The sequence below is a fragment of the Bos indicus genome, chromosome 25 (assembly GCF_029378745.1).
Source record: "Bos indicus isolate NIAB-ARS_2022 breed Sahiwal x Tharparkar chromosome 25, NIAB-ARS_B.indTharparkar_mat_pri_1.0, whole genome shotgun sequence".
NCBI classification, from domain to species: Eukaryota; Metazoa; Chordata; class Mammalia; order Artiodactyla; family Bovidae; genus Bos; species Bos indicus.
This window is the reverse complement of record NC_091784.1, coordinates 27,579,010-27,591,781: the sequence shown is the minus strand read 5'-3', so window position 1 is coordinate 27,591,781 and position 12,772 is coordinate 27,579,010.

Sequence of the window (12,772 nt, the reverse complement as noted above, 5' to 3'; positions counted from 1 at the left end):
GTTCCAAAGTGAAAAAACAGATGTTTTAGAACCAATGAAATACAGTATTCACATTTATATCTCCGGTAACTGACTCATGGGAGGTGTGTAGTGTTTGGTGAATAGATGGAAGCCAAGGGGAAGTTCCCCAGATATCCTGCAGGCATCCCAGGCTCCATCCAAAGCTGAGGACACATCCCGTCTGTGTTTACATCCCTGAGGACAACAGGTGTGGGCAGATTAATGGCCCCCCAAAATGGCCACATCCTAAGCCTCAGAAGTTGTGAATGTATGGCTCTCTGGCAAAAGGGAGCTTGCAGACACAATCACGTTAATGATGTGTCCTGGATTAGTGAGGTGGGCCCAGTATGTTCACATGGGTCCTATTAAGTGAACGGGACTGAGGAGGGTCCAAGTGAGCAGGAGGTGAAGATATTACACCTGCTGCTGGCTTTGCAGTTGGAAGATGGGGCCAGATACCAAGGAATGCAGGTACCTGTAGAGGCTGAAACAAAGAAACGCAGCTCCACCATGGGTTTTGGCCCAGTGAAACCATTTGGGACTTTTGACCACTGCTAGAACTAATAAAATTGTGCTGTGATAAGTTTGAGGTCTTGTGTTAACAGCCTCAATAGGAAACTAGCACTCCATCCAGCTGAATGCCTCTCCCCGTCTTAAACCTCACTCAGTTCTTCATTGGCCATGTCCCTATTTCAAGCCCCTATCAACACTTAACTCCCTTGCCTTAAACCAAACAAACTGTGTATATATATGTGTGTGTATATATATATAATTTTTACATGTGAGTATATAATATTTTTTGCCACACCCCACAGCATGTGGGACCTTAGTTCCCTGACCAGGGATCGAACTCACGTTCACGCATTGGAGGTACAGAGTCTTTTCCCTGTTTTAATTTTATTTATTTTTGGCTGCACTGGCTCTTCGTTGTCGTGTTTGGGCTTTCTCTGGTTTCAGTGGGTGGGGGCTACTCTTTGTTATGGTGCACAGGCTTCTCTTTTTGCAGAGCACAGGCTCCAGGGCACTCAGGCTTCAGGGGTTGTGTTTTGTGAGCTCCCGAGCACAGGCTCAACAGTTATGGCACAGGGGTCTCCATTGCCCTAAAGCATATGGAATCTTCCCAAACTAGGAATCAAACCTGCATTGTCTCCTGCATTAGCAGACAGATTCTTAACCACTGAAGTGCCAGGGAAATCACTATATAATTTTTATATAAATAAGCTTTTTGTATCTTACAGTTGTTTTGTAGATTTACAAAAATATCACAGAGCATACATCCAGTTTCCCCTATTGTTAACATCTTTCAGTGGAACATTTGTTAACCCATGAACCAATGTTATTACTATTTTTATTTTTTTACTTTTTGTTTTCGACATTACTATTTTTAAATAGCTTTACTGCAATAGAATCCACCCACTTAAAGCACCATTGTGTTGAGTACATTCACAGGGTTGCGAAAGCATTGTTACAACCTCATTTTAGAATTTTGTCTAAAAGAAACCCCACTCGGCAGTAGTTCCTCCCCCATTTCTCCCCATCCCCACACCCTCCAGCCCCTGCCAGCCTCTAACCTACTTCCTGTCTCGAGATTTGCCTGTTTTGGGCATTTCACACAAATGGAATCATCCCGTATGTGGTCTAATGTGTTTTCTGTGTGTGCTTCTTGTACTTGGCATGTTTCTAAGATTCATCTATGTAATGTATAATAGTACCTTTATTGTTGGGTAACATTCCATTGTGTGGATGGATTAAACTTTTATTTATGTTTTACTAACTTTCCGTAACATCCCTCTTCTGTTTCAGAATCCTGTCTGGAACACCGCGGTACATTTAGCTGTCCTGTCTCCTTAGCTTTCTCTGTTCTGACTGCTCCTCCGACTTGTTTTCACTGACCTTGACCAATTTGAGGAGTGCTGGTGTGGTTTTTGGTCAAATTCCTAAAATTTGGACTTGTCTGAAATTTCCCCTATGATTCATCCCCATTGGGTTATGGGTTTGGAATAGGAAGTCAGAAGTGAAGAACCTTGCCTTTCACTGAAACTTTTAAGTATTTACATCTTTTTTATGTTATATAAATGGAATTGGTTTTTATCTATCTATGGCTATGCTGGGTCTTCATTGCTGTGCAGGCGTTTCTCTAGTTGTGAGCAGGGTGCTGCTCTCTAGTTGAGGTGCGAAGACTTCTCATTGCTGTGGCTTCTGTTGGTGTGGAGCACAGGCTCTTGGACAGTCAGGCTTCAGTAGTTGGGGTGCACAGGCTTGAGGGCACAGGTTCAGTGGTTGTGGCGCACGGGCTTAATTGCTCCGCAGCATGAAGGATCTTCCCGGCCCAAGGATTGAACCCGCATCTCCAGCATTGGCAGGTGGATTCTTTACCACTGAGCCACCAGGGAAGCCCCTCACTGAAACTTTTTCAAGGCTCCCCATTGCCCTCAAGATCAAGTTTGAAAACTTGAAGCTGATGGGTTTCCTATGGCCTGGCCTGAACCAGCCCTTCCAGCTCCACATGTCTCTTCCCTGCTGCCTCCCTCAGCTCCAGGCTCCAGGCTCCATTACCAAAAGTTCAGCCTCTCTACCCCAGTGCTAAATCAAATCTCAGAGACAGAGTTTTGGGTGGAATAGAAAAGGAGAGCTTTATTACTTTGCCAGACGAAGGGGGACACACTGGGATTCTGCCTCTAAAAACTATGTGCCCCAACCTGGGAGAATTTAATGATGGATTTATAACGTGGTTCACAGGTGAGGTCTCTGACAAGATTAGAGTACAAGCAGGGCTTTGTTCAGTTGCTCAGTCCTGTCTGGCTCTTAGTGACCCCGTGGACTACAGCTTGCCAGGTTCTTTATCACTGGGCCACCTGGGAAGGCCAAGCATCTTCCAGGGAGGCAGGGCTGAGGGGTCGTTAGTTTCATTCTAAATCCTGAGGTATCATTGAGCCAGGGGCAGATTTACAGGAGAGTTCAAGGTCAAAGTTGCAGGTGTCATTACTGCATCGGACACTTGCCCCTCTGAAATGCAGCCTCTTGCCTTTGGCAGGCTGTTTTCTGGAAGAGTAGCAGGATTCGGGGAGGGGAGTCTGGATACTCCAGGGTATCACACTTTGCCCTGGGCCTCTGGTGGGGTCCTGAGGGAGATGAGGTCTGGGAAGGAGCCCCAAAAGGGGTTAAGATTAATGAAGAGTCAGAATCCACAAAGCCTGAGGAGGTTTGGTGTATTCATACCTTTGACACACGTGCCCTCCATTCTAGACCCGCCTGGCTGGCTTGACGCCTCATTGCACAGTCACTGAACCCCAGGCTCCTAGGCAGTGGGGAGGCCTGAACCTGGCAGCCTGCCTTCCACTCTGCTCCCAGCCAGAACCAAGCTAGAGCCCTGGAGATGCCCATCTCTTCCTGATGCTGAGACCCAAGAGGAATTCCTTTCAAGTGTGGGTTGGTTTGTTCTTGGCCATACCCAGAAGCTTTCGGGATCTTAGTTCCCTGACCAGGATTGAACTTGTGTCCTCAGCAATGAAAGTGCAAAGTCCTAACCCCTGAACTGCCAGGGAATTCCCTCAAGAGTGGATTTAGTAGCAGATGTTTTACACATGGAGGGCTTCCCAGGTGGCTCAGTGGTAAAGAATTTGCCTGTCAATGCAGGAGACACAGAGACACAGATTTGATCCCTGTTTTGGGAAGATCCCTGGGGGAGGAAATGGCAACCCACTCCAGTATTCTGGCCAGGAAAATCCCATGGACAGAGGGGCCTGGTGGGCTGCAGTTGATGGAGTCGGAGCATGTACGTTTTGCGCATGATTCGAGGGTGGATAAAGGACAAAGTCAGTAGCCATTTCTGAACTCCCCACAGAGGCTGGGCTGCTCCTGGTCCTTTTTGACTATTCCCCAAGTTCAGTGATACACTTTCACTGTGGTAGGTTCACCACTTCCCAGACCACCACCAACCTCCTTCAGGGGGAACATCCCAGCTCACATCTCCAGTTGGCTGGCTGGGGGCCGACACGACCCCGTTCTCCAGGAGGCTTGTCTGGCCCAGCCTGCCCTGTAGGTAAGGCCCACCTCCTTGTGTAAGCCACAGCTGCCCTGGGGGCTCAGATGGTGTAGTGCCTGCAGTGTAGGAGACCCGGGTTCCATCCCTGGGTTGGGAAGATCCACTGGAGGAGGAAATGGCAACCCACTCCAGTATCCTTACCAGGTTAATCCCATGTGCAGAGGAGCCTGGTGGGTTGCAGTCCATGGGGTTGCAAAGAATTGGACACCACTGAGCAACTAACACTTTCTCTGTGTAAACCCTGCATGTGACCAGTGTGTAAAATCTAGCTGCAGATGCTGATGCTGACTGAGATTTGCTTGGGCAGCATCTGGTCTTCCTGTTCTGATGCTATCGTCCTTGCTCTCACTTTCCTGTTCTCCACCCACTACCCTGCATGTCTCTGCCCCACTCAACTCTGTGGCATCCGGCCCTGTGGCTCCCTGTTTTGGACACCTTCCTCTATTTCAAGCTCTCCATGGTCACTTGGACACGATGTGGGCTTTTGCCCTCTGACCTAAAGGCCTCTTATCTGACTCAGACTTCCTACTCTAAACCCATCTCTATTTGATAAGAGAAGAGGAAGTCATTTGACATCTCTCTTTTCTTTTCCTTTTCTTTTCCCATGCTTGTGGGATCTTAGTTCCCAGATCAGGGATTGAACTCAGGCCCTCAGCAGTGCTAGCACAGGGTCCCAACTGCTGGACCACCGGGGAATTTCTGACATTTCTTAAGTATCTAAATAAGTTAGGAGTATTATATTTCATCTTCCCAACAACCTACTAGTTAGCTACATATTTTCCCCATCTTGCTGATGAGAAAAATGAGGCTCAGAGAGGTGAGGAAAACTGACCTGCCCCATATTGAAGAATCTGAAAATGAGAGAGTGATAGAACCCAGGCCTGTGTGATCCTGAAGTCTAGCCAGGATTTTTGATGAGTGAACTGACCCAATTTATGGCCTATTTTATTTTTTTCTAATTTTTAAAAATGATGTATTTATTTTTGGCTGTGCTGAGTCTGCGTTGCTGTATGTGTGGGCTTTCTCTAGTTGCGGTGCTCGAACTTCTCCTTGTGGTGGCTTCTCTTGTTTCAGAGCATGAACTCTAGGGCGCTCAAGTCTTGGTAGTTGTGGCTCCTGGGCTTCGTGGCTCCACGACAAGTGGAATCTTCCCAGACCAGGGATCACACCTTTGTCTCCCATGTTGGCAGGCAGATTCCTAACCACGGAACTGCCAGGGAAGTCCTTCAGAAATTTTTTACCATCCTAACAGACACTCTGTACCCTCACTAAACAAAAAACTCCCCATTCCTCTCTCCCTCCAATCCCTGGTAGTCTCCATTTTTGCTGTTTCTCTGAATTTGCCCTTTTGTGTCCGACTTATTCCACTTAGCATACTGTTTTGAAGCTTTGTCCGTGTCGTAGAAGGTATCAGAACTTCTTTCCTTTGAAAAAAATCCATGATTTCTCCCCCTTCTCAAGATCTATTTTTGATTCATTGGCATGCTTTAAGTCTTTGTTTTGTTGTCACACTTTTCTTTGTTAGTTCTTTGAACATATTTATAATAGGTACTTCAAAGTCTTGGTCTATTACATTTTTTTTCCCACTGAGTTTGGACTGATGCCCCCTAAAGGTTGTTGTTGGTTGGTTTGTTTGTTTGTTTGTTTGTTTAATAATTAGCCTGGTAGGCAGTATCTGTGAAATCTGCCTCCTTCATGCCGTGTGGCCATGGTCTCTACCCTGTTTTTGTGTGTTTTGTTTTTTAACCAATTGATGTTTTTATTTTTAAGCTTGGGTTCCTAGGAAGACCTCTGTGTCAGTGTCACTTAATGGTCAGCCACTTATTGAATGGAGGCTGTACTCAGTTACCTCGCATCAGTGCGAATTCTGTTCTCTGCCAACAAATCTGTGTGTGGGTAGGAGAGTACAAAGTTCAAGCTGTTTTCAAGTTGGCCCCAGATTTACTTTCCTCTGAGCCCTTTTGAAGCTTCTCTGCGCATGTGGCCCCAGGGTTAGCCAAGCGTGGAAGGATGGAGTGGGCCCCCCTGCCCTCCGCTGCAAATGCACACAGCCTCAGCTAGGAGTATGCGTGCCTCAATCTCAACCACAGCATCAGGCTAGTAAAAGCATCAGCTCTTCTCACTTGCACACCCCCAATTTGGCTACTTCTACCAGCAACATTGCTTGGTGTGGGCACTGTCTGCATCTCTAAATCCAATGAGCCCCCTTCATCAGTGAATCTGCTGGTCCTCAACACTGTCCCACCTTGGCAGCTGGGATGAGATGAGATGAAGCAGCCTCAAGCAAGAACACAGGAACAGCCTCCCCCAGTTCTAACTCAAAGTTGAGCAGTTTTCAAGTCAATTCCTTCTTAGATTGGGGCATGTGTTTGGTCAGTTTCAGAGCTCCAAAGTGACTGTTTTGTCTGTTTTACCCAGATTTATAGTTACCTTTGGGGAGAGGATTTGCTGACCTCCTCACTCAAACATAGGTGGCAACCTCTTCCTTTAAATATTTTGAACTTTGTTCTCAAAAACAGTTATGTTGGGACTTCCCTAGTGGTCCCGGGAATCTGCCTGTCAATGTAGAGGACACAGGTTTGATTCCTGGTCAGAGAAGATTCCACAGGCCTGGGGGACAGCTGAGCCCATGCACCACAGCTTGAGAAAGCCCACACGCAGCGACAAACACCAAGTGCAACCAAAAATAATTAATTAAAAACCAGTTTTATTACTTGGCCAAGAAGTTTGGAAGTGGGGGGTTCATAGTGCCTTGAAAACAGTTTGATGCTTTCAAAACTTGTTTTTACAATTCCTTAGACAGGACTGGAGGGCTTCCCAGATGGTTCAGTGGATAAAGAATCCACCTGCAATGCAGGAGACATAAGAGATGCGGGTCCGATCCCTGGTTGGGAAACTAAGATCCCACATGCAGAGAGACAACCAAGTCCACGCATTACAACTACTGAACCTGAACATGCTAGATCCCAAGTGCCTCAACTAGAGAAGCCTGGATGCTGCAATGAAAGATCCCATCCTTGTCCACTTTGACTCGATGCAGCCAAATAGATAAATATTTAAAAAAATTAAAATTTTTTTAAATTTAAAAGTAGGTATATCCAGCCCCTGTTACTGCATTCTGATCAGAGCTCAGGCAGGCTCTCTGGTTACACTGTGTGGCACCCCAGCCCAGCCCCACCTTGTGTCCCCAGATCAGTGGCTGTTGAGACAGTAGAGGGCAGCTTTTGGTCTTCTACAAATGTCCCCAGAGTTCTCCACAGAGGTCAGCAGAAAGCCCCCATTCTCTGTGTTCATGAGCACCCATGCCGTGTGGGCTAGAGGCAGGCATGGGGAAACAGGGTGGTGGAAGGAGCCAGTCCTTGAGTGTCATGGCTGTGGGCTTGTTACTGAACTCAGTTTTGGCTGCTCATTGCTCAAGAGTCCAGTACGAGACAAGTGCTACATAAGGAAAGACACCTTTATTGAGGAAGCTGGCAATCCTAGGGAGAAGGTGGACTCATATCCAAAAAAACCAACTTCCCATTTCCCAAGTTTTTGCTTGGAGATTGTATAGGGGAAAGAGGAAGCAGCTACATGTTGAAGAGAGGGTTGCGGGGCCCATGATCAGCATGTGGTTATTCTTCTGATTGGTTTGCAGTGAGGTAACGGAAGTCAGCATCATCAACCTTCTGGTTCTAACCTGTCTGGGTTCTATGTGCTTGTGGGCAATATATAGTGAACTTCTTCCACCTGGAGGGGATTTCTGCAAATAGAAAGTATCTGCAAAATAGATCCAAGTATTATCTGTAGCCCTTGATAAGAAAGGGAACTAAAGGTCCTTGACTTTGTTTAATGCCTGCTGCTGCTGCTGCTAAGTCACTTCAGTCGTGTCCGACTCTGTGCGACCCCATAGATGGCAGCCCACCAGGCTCCCCCCGTCCCTGGGATTCTCCAGGCAAGAACACTGGAGTGGGTTGCCATTTCCTTCTCCAATGCATGAAAGTGAAAAGTGAAAATGAAGTCACTCAGTCGTGTCCGATTCTTAGCGACCCCATGGACTGAAGCCTACTAGGCTCCTCTGTCCATGGGATTTGCCAGACAAGAGTACTGGAGTGGGTTTCCATTCCATTCTCCAGTTGTTATATGGGTGTAAACCCATCAGTAGCAGGAATGTGGGGCCTTCTGGAGTTTCCTGAAGGAGTAGCCAGAATGACTCCATGGCGGGTAATGGAGGGATGGCTTGGGCCAGTGGCTTTTTTTTTTTTAATTAATTAATTTATTTTATTTGGCTGTATCAGGTCTTAGTTGTGCCACACAGGATCTTCCTTGCTTCATGAGGGATCTTTTGTTGTGTAGTGAGGACTCTCTAGCTGTGGCTCTGAGGCTTAGTTGCTCAAAGGCATGTGGGATTTTAGTTCCCCCACTAGGGATCGAATCAGTGTCCTTTCCTTGCAAGGCAGATTCTTAACCACTGGACCACCAGGGAAGTCCCAAATTGTATTTAATTTTAATTATTGTAAGTTAAATTGCAGTGATTATTGTATGGGACAGCACAATTCCAGAGGCTTTAATATAGGGACTCCTGGTAGAGTTATAGGTATGATATTAAAGGAACCTACAAAGAATGTTGAAGCCCCCAGAGGCTAACAGTAAAGGGAAAATGTTACTAATTCCAAGATTTAAGGGAAGAAATAGTGTTGCTGAACCCGGTGAAAGGTAGAAACACTTAGGAGGGGGTATAATTCTGATCATCAATTCCAGTGTGTGTGTGTGGTATGGGGGAGTTCTGTGCCAGAAATGAGACAAAGGTCAAATATATATTTCTTATTTTGAATCACAGTATCACAGGAGGTCACCTCACAGATCGTATAGACATGAGCAGAGAGATAAAGTCAGAAGTGTGACTAGAGCGGGGCAGAAATGTCCTCTCTTTTCTTTCCCTCTGATCTCCAGCCTGTCCTACCTTTAGCTGAACCCAAGTGGGAGCCAGAGAGCAAAGGAGCCTCCAGGGTAGAGAGCAGGGCAGAGAAGGGTCTGCGGGGTGGAAGGCAGATGACTAATCAGGCTAGGGTGACAAGCCCCAAAGCACCACTTCTGAACCCCAGGGTCTATGGAACTCTGAAGACCACTTCCTAGGTGGGATGTGTCCAACTGAACAAGTGCCTGGGGCAAAGGCAACAGGGGACCCCTGGAAGTCTTACGGCTTGTGAGGGATCTCTGCGGAGATTCTTAATGGCCGAGGCAGGAGAAGGAATTCAACTCTGTGCCAGGGCTTGACCTAAGCTGGGTGATTTCATTGACATTTTCTTGTTTAACCTTATAGCATTCCTGGAGAGACAAGCATTATCTTTGTTTTATCATTTACCATCTTACCATTTGTCATTTATCATTTTACCATTCTCTTCAATTTAGAGCTGGGATGAAGGCAAGCAGTTGGTGACACCCGTTGGTGACATTTTCCAGACTGGAGGAAAGCCGCGCGGGTGTACTGAGTACTTCATTAATTATTCTGGGGCTGGAATGGATCCAAAAACATGCCTTAATGGCCAATACCTGGTCAGCCAGGTCCTCTAACTTCCAAAATCTAGTATTTCAATTCCTACGACCTCTGGCTTTGCGAAGCACACAGATCTTCACTGTCTTGGTGTGTGGGAATCCCATCAGACCTCCAGGCCCGAACTTGGACTCCTGATTCTCTGGCTTTTCTCAAAGCTCAGCTGGAAACATCAAGGGCTTTAGAGCCCACCAGTTAAACACCAGTTAAACCCTCTAAGGGTTTCCCAGGTGGTGCTTATGGTAAAGAACCTGCCTGCCAATACAGGTGGATTTAAGATACACAGGTTTGATCCCTGGATTGGGAAGATCCCTGGGAGGAAGACATGGCAACCCACTCTAATATTCTTGCCTGGAGAATCCCCATGGACAGAGGAGCCTGGTGGGCTACAGTCCATAGGGTCGCAAAGAGTTGGACATGACTGAAGCGATTTAGCTTGCACGAATATATATACACACCTGAATCACTTTGCTGTATACCTGAAACTAACATAACATTGTAAATCAAATATACATACAATCCATAGGGTTGCACAGAGTCAGACACAACTGAAACAACTTAGCACGCACGCACACAAACCCTTTAAACACTTAATGATAGCCCCAGGTCAATTGGATAAAGAGAAGCCTGCAAGGACAACTCTAAAGCAGTACTTAAGACCTAAGACCCTTGTGAATGCAGTACCAGGACCTAGTTGTCAATGCAGATTCTACCCCATACCAGCTGTGTGACCTTAGATAAGTCACTTAACCTCTCTGAGCCACTGTGGCCCATTCTTCACTGGAGTAATACCCATCTCATATGTCCTCATCTCTTCATCCACACTCACTCTTGAGCTGAGCTCATCTGGACATGGCTTTAAATACCAACCATATTCTGTTGCTGCTGCTGCTGCTGCCAAGTCGCTTTAGTCTGACTTAGCGACCCCATAGACGGCAGCCCACCAGGCTCCCCCATCTCTGGGATTCTCCAGGTAAGAACGCTGGAGTGGGTTGTCATTTCCTTCTCCAATGCATGAAAGTGAAAAGTGAAAAGTGAAAGTGAAGCTGCTCAGTCATGTCCAACTCTTAGCAACCCCATGGTCTGATGACCCCCAAATTCACACTTCAGAGTGGGTGTCTTCTGGGAGCTGGTAGGGGCTCATAGAGAATTGCTTATTTGGAACCTCCACTTGGGTGTCTAAGAGGCGTATCGAATTTAGCATGTTCCCAGATGAATTCTTTATCTTCTCCCCCAAACCTGCTCCATCCCCAGCCTTCCCGTATCTGAAAACCACAATTTGGTTCTTACAGTTAGTTGTGACAGAAATCTTGGTGTTGTCAGATCCTCTCTCTCACAACACCCCCCTACCCCCACCAAAGCTAATAGGCTAAGAAATTCCACTGGTTCTACCTCAGAAAATAAGCAACAGTTGAACTGCCCTCCACATTGCCCATCGTCCTGGTTTGGACTCCTTCATCTCTCACCTGACCCAGTGCAGGAACTCCTGCCCTCAGGATCTGGCCCTATTTTCTCTCCTACCTCCCCTCCCACCCTCTCCCTGGCATGCACTCTGCTTCAGACATGCTGGCTTCCTTGGGGTTCCCAGAACACGCCAGGCATGATCTGCTGATAGGATCTTTGATTTGACTTTGTTCTCCATAATAGCAAACACTGTAGATTTGTCTAGACTCTGTCTCCCCTTGGGAGACGGTCACCTCCAGGAGGACAGGTGACTGGCACTTTCTTTGGTTCATGATTACAAACTATGCCTAACTCATGGTTGCTTTCATGCTCAGTGGCTTCAGTTGTGTCAGACTCTGCGACCCCATGGACTGTAGCCCTCCAGACTTCTCTATCCATGGGATTCTCCAGGCAAGAATACTGGAGTGGGTTGCCATGCCCTCCTCCAAGGGATCTTCCCCACCCAGGGAAAAAACCCGCATCTTCTGCATCATCTGCATTGTAGGCAGATTCTTTGCCACTGAGTCACTGGGGAATTTACTGTAGCATTCAACAAATATTTATGAAATAAATGAACAAATTAAATAACATTGTGAGGTAGATTCTTTATTCTCATTTCAAAGGTCTAGAAAACAGACTCAGAAATGTGCCCAAGGGAATCGCCTGGTGGCCCAGTGGTTAGGACCCAGTGCTTTAACTGCGGGGGAGCCAGGGTTCCATCTTTGGTTGGGGAACTAATCCTGCAAGCTGCGTGGCACAGCCATAAAAAGAAAAAAGAAAAGAAATGTGCCCAACTTCACACAGTTAAGGTCAGGGAATCAGGCTAGAATGTTTGCCTTCAAGGCCTAGACCTTACTCATGACTGACATGTTGTTGGTTGATGTCATCCCTGACATTAACCAGCATGAAGGATATTCTCATGTGAAAAGTAATTTTATAAGTGAGTGCCAGGAAAACACCAGACTCCTCTGAGGAACTATTGTATTTCTTCCTCCTTGAATAAGAGAACTCATCATATAAATTGTCCCTTTGGGGGTCGGCCCCAGGAAGTTCATAGTCAAATGTGGAGTTCGTCACTCTACTTACTCTTTCTTAGCCTTGGATTTTGTTTGTTTGGCTGCATTGGGTCTTAATTGGGGTGTGTGGGCTCAGTTGCTCATCAACATGTGGGATCTTAGTTCCCTGACCAAGGATCAAACCAGAGTCCTCTGAATTGGAAGGTGGATTCTTAACCACTGGACCAGCAGGGAAGTCCCTGCTTTTTCATTTTATTGATAGTTTTCTTTGCTGTGCAGAAACTTTCTAGTTTGATGTAGTCCCACTTGTTTACTTTTGTTTTTGGTATTAAGTTCAAAAAGTCATTGTCGTAACCAATGTCAAGGAGCTTATTGCCTATGTTATCTTCCAGGAGTTTTATGGTTTCAGGTCTTAAGTTCCAGCCTCAATCCATTCTGAGATATTTTTTGTGTATGATGTAAGATAAGGGTGCAGGTTAAGGCTTCCCTGGTGGCTCAGTGGTAAAGAATCCACCTGCCAATTCAGGAGATGCAGGTTCAATCCCTGGGTTGGGAAGATCCTCTGCAGAAGGAAATGGCAACCCACTCCAGTATCCTTCCCTGAAAAATCCCATGGAAAGAAGAGCCTGGTGAGCTACAGTCTATGGGGTCATAAAAGAGTCAGACACGACTTAGTCACTAAACAACAAAGACTAATTTTTTTACATGTGATTGTCCAGTTTTCCCAACACCATT